The sequence below is a fragment of the Triticum aestivum genome, chromosome 7B, assembly GCF_018294505.1.
Source record: "Triticum aestivum cultivar Chinese Spring chromosome 7B, IWGSC CS RefSeq v2.1, whole genome shotgun sequence".
NCBI lineage: Eukaryota > Viridiplantae > Streptophyta > Magnoliopsida > Poales > Poaceae > Triticum > Triticum aestivum.
Window position 1 is genome coordinate 680,482,394 of NC_057813.1, and position 4,458 is coordinate 680,486,851.

Here is a 4,458-nt window from a genome sequence, read left to right on the forward strand (position 1 = left end):
ATTCGGCTTCATTAATTAGAATGCAACCATATGGAGCTAATTACGCGGGGGTGTATTCCTTACCAGAACAAGCTCAAGCCGCCTGGTCTTCGGATCCGTGGTAAGCTCCTTTGTTTTCGGGTCCTTCTTGTACCGGGCCCTGACAAAGTTCCTGGTCTGCTTGTCACCGTATTTATCGAAGAGGGGCGGTAGGCCTTGCTCGGCACGGTCCACCTCCTCCTTGTCCCATCTAGGCTCCGCCACTCTGTAACCGCCGGGACCGAGTGTGTGTTCCCCTATGTTCAGCTCCCGCATTTGTTTCCCCCACTCACTTGATTGGGAGCTTGCGGTGCTCGAGCAATTGATCTTGAAGTCGTTGTAGTCATCTTCGGTGATCGAAGGATTTTTCTCCTTGATCTTCTCATAACTCTCACCTTTCTCGATCATTCTCTTCACATTGCTTTTCCAAGTAGACAGGGCCTTGCTCATCTTCGTGAGGGCAGCATTGTTCACTTTATTCCCTTTGAGGCTTGTGTTTTCGAATTCAGCGGGGAACTTGTATCGTTCGTGCGGCTTCGTGAAGAGGAGGTGGCGCAAATTCCCTCGGTCAGGATGCCTCAGGTTCTCGGTGTTGATCGAGACGGTGCTCCGGACAATGCACCCGACCTGAAGCGAGTACCCCTTGACTATTCGTTCGGGCGCCGTTGGATTCCCGTTGGAGTCCACTTCAGTAACTTCCTCCTTGAGGGTGCAGAGCACGATCGGGCGCCGGTCCTTCCGTTGCCTCTTCGGCTGGCTGCTATCTGTGCGTGCGCCGCCATCATCAGTGGTGGCATCCTCGGCGGCACCATCAGTGGTGGCATCAGTGTGGTCATCCTAGGCGGCACCATCCGTGGTCTCAGGATCGGTGGGGAAGGCGGCGGCCTCATACAAGTGAGGTTGTTCCTCCATCTCCTGGGACAGCTCCCAGAATGCCTTGCCGCCCGAACCCCCGGCCTCATCGTTGTGGGCCATGTTTCTCTCTAAATAGAAACAAAGTTTGGTCAAAAAGTTGGTTATTGTCAAGGAACAAGATCATGGTCTCATCATTTAGGGTTTGTCGACACCGAGGCATCCTAAAATCTAAGCTTTTATCATTGAGGGTTTTTCGACGCCAAGGCACCCTAAAAGCCTAACTTTTCATCATTTCGGTTTTTATCGACACCGAGGCACCCTAAAAGCCATGCATTAGTCACAAGTACGCCGGGGCACTTGATCCTACTTAATTAACTACTAAGATACCCCGGCCTATGCATTAGTCACAAGTACCCCATATGTCCTATTTTTAGCAAAGTCATGCTAAAATTCACGGAAAATTTCAGCATGACCTTTGCTGAAAATAGGACATATGGAGTACCTGAATTTGCCGGAACGGAAGTTAATCGACATTCCGGCAAACTCAAGGGCCTCTCGGGGTACCTGCAAAATCATCACGACACGATGGTCAGAGGCAAAACCCAGCAAACTAGCAAAATCATCACAAATTGTTTTCTGTTAAAGATGATCATCATCTTTACAAGTCTTTCTCAATGTGATCACAAGTAATTCAGAGGCATCACAAGTAATTCAGAGCATCACAAGGCATTAGTAGTTCAGTACATGAACAAGTTTTACAAACCCATATAAGAACAAGTGAATTCTAGTCCCATTGACACTCCTGGTTTTCTACAAACACCAAGTACTAGGGCACACAAAAGTTCTGAAATTTGTGTGCCTAACTGAATTAACTAAATTTTCAGTAACCGAATAAACTGAATTTTCAAAACTGCAAGAAGCCAATTAAAAAAAATCCAACAGCACTAGAACTGAGCTGATTGACAGTAGTTTTGTTCACTGTTATGAAGAGAAACTTCTTCTTGTAAGAAAGGACTTCGCGTGTGGTTTGGAATATTCAGAAATCAAGTTGAAATATAAAACCATATAGAGGTAGGTATGCTACAAGTCTACAACATATATACTAATTAATCAACTGCAATCAGGAGACAGTTTCTTCTTCTAAGTCCATCTCACGGTTCGCTGAATTAAGAAAAATACATCATCATTTCAGAAAACTTACGCAAACTACTCAAAACAGGAAGAAGAAGAAAAACACATTTCAGAAGGAAAAAACTTTTGTATAGCTAGAATTCAGAATGCATTCAACAATCCAAACTTTTGTATTTCCTGGATAACAAACAGTAATGATCTCTAGCCCTGACATTCATTTATTCATTCTTCTAGTAAATAGGTGCATAAATGTTCTTGCCGAATGGGTTTATTTTTTGTTGATCTATATGCTCATATATGCAGACGAGGCTAGGCACTTTTCTGCCACTCATATGCCACTGATAAAAAAAATGAACTTTCACCAGTAAGTTGTAACTTGGCAGCCAGTCAGTTTATACAACAAAGATAATCATATATTTCTATGAACACTAGACGCCAATCTGAGGATAAAAAAGCATCTACTAGTAACTAGTGCATATGATCATCACTAGCCCATAATAGTAATTAAGTTTTTTTTGTAGACAAACAACATGTTTATCTTTCAGGCATCTACATCTCAGAGTGTACCGAACAAAACCCAGAGCTTGGTGCTAGTGCTCTGCTGCTCAAATTGGGTCGAGAAGCATCTACTAGTAACTAGTGCATATGATCATCACTAGCCCATAATTCGTGTACTCCAAAAATTCAAGCAATTGTACCAAATTTTGAAAGAGATTTTTCCAATTTATATTTAAATAGAATTGGGGTATATACCTTGGAATCCTCCTAATGGAAACAGCACTAACTGGCGTCTCTATTTCAGCACGAACTGTCAGAATACTTTTGACCTAAATAATATTTAAATGGTTCTAAGTTAGTAAAGTACATAAAGAAAGATCATCGAGTAATTCTCCATGGCATAATTTTTACCTACCAATAGGAGACCTATAACATTTCTAGGGTTTCCTGAATACACAGGTACACGGCTGTGGCCCCGGGCAAGAATTATTAGATTCTAACTAAATCATTAGATTCTAACTAAATCCACAAGTCAGATCTCAACTCAAACGCAACACGGACCAAAGATAAATAAGAACTAAGACATACATATATCCTGCTGCCACATCTACTGATTATATCCTATCCTGATACTAGTCATATCTCATATCCAAGTACCGCTTAATTTTCCTTTTTTAGGGCAATCCTATGCCTTAATTTTCTTTTTCAGACAATGCTATGTCTTCCTAAATAGGCATGTGTTGCTGTCTTGGACATGCCAGACAGCCACAGGGCCCAGGCCGACCATAACGCCAAATGCTCTATGAATATTATCTGCCAATCAATTAACTAGGAAAAATGCTCTATGAAACAGTAGAGTCAGGATCTCCTACCAGTAAGGGCTGAACAACAACCAAACCTCAATGAGCTGTTAGAGAATGCACTCTTATACTACAGGGGTGCAAGAGAAATTCCTCGAATGTAGTATTAAAGGGGATATTGAAAGTAACAACCAAATGAAGCAACTAATCAATTGTGTGCTATCTAGCTAATCTGGAGCCTCAGTGAAATAATTATCAGTCTCTAGGATTGTTAGCACCATCCTCATCTGGAAATGAGTAGTTGCTTCATGTGCTAGCTGGGTAAATGTGAAGGTGATGCTATATCTTGATGCTCATGACAGGTACATTGCAAGTAGCACAGTTGCAATTTTCGGAAGAAAAAAAAAACTCGTATAACTCCAGCATGGCAGCATGTCTTTGATGTCCACTTTAGTGAATGAATTTAATCGAAAACAGACCAACCAAAGTTTTGTAACAGCAAACCCATACTTTAGTTGGAGGTTTAATCTTCAGACTGAGCTTACGAAGGATAACAATGGCGAGCTTATACATACCACAGCACAGGATCGCTCTGAACCAACATGTAATGCTGGATAATAAGTCTCTTCACCGCAGTCCAAGACTTCTTCTACAGTTTCCTGCCATTTTCACAACCAAAATAAACATCAATTATCAACAAATGGGAATCTGGTGCTCAGCACTTTTTCTGTTACACAGATGTATCAGTCCTGTTCTAGTCTATAGTCCTGTTCTAGTCTACTTGTGGAATGGAGAAGGAAGCAAGCACGTGAGAGGAGGCTATGGACTTGCGGAATGGAGAAGTAAGGAGGAGGTGGTCGTACCTTGGGCGTCTAGTCTAGGTCCTGCGGCGCCGTGGCATCGAGGGAGGCGGGTCGACGGTGGTGTGGACGGGGCGGGGTCGAGGTGGGGCAGCGGCGTCGGGGCGGGGTCGAGGCGGCGTCGGGGCGGCGGGGCAGCGTCCGGGCGGCGGGGTCGGGGCGGCGTCCGGGGCGGCGTCCGGCGGCGGGTCGGGGCGGCGTCCGGGGCGGCGTCCGGGGCGGCGGCGGGCGGCGGGTCGGGGCGGGGTCGAGGCGGCGTCGGTGCGGCGTCCGGGCGGCGTCCGGGCGGCGAGGAG